Below are 272 nucleotides of genomic sequence, written 5' to 3' on the forward strand. Positions count from 1 at the left end.
CTTACTTCTGAAAATGAACACCCATTGAGAGTGTGAGATTATCTATCGTTTGCTATTTTATTTTAGCAGCTTATGAAGGAAACCCAGCCCTTTACTTAAGGCATGTATTCATTTCCTTTACTGAAGGATAATTTACTATAAGGATCAATTTATTAAATCCTCAAAATATTATTTTCCTTAATTGCCCTTAGCATACTTATGTCTAGGTTGAAAATCATTTACCCAATCTAGTAACTTATTCTCCATAATTTTTCCTCATTGGACTCATTATA

The sequence above is a fragment of the Morus notabilis genome, unplaced genomic scaffold, assembly GCF_000414095.1.
Source record: "Morus notabilis unplaced genomic scaffold, ASM41409v2 Scaffold42, whole genome shotgun sequence".
Classification (NCBI taxonomy): Eukaryota; Viridiplantae; Streptophyta; class Magnoliopsida; order Rosales; family Moraceae; genus Morus; species Morus notabilis.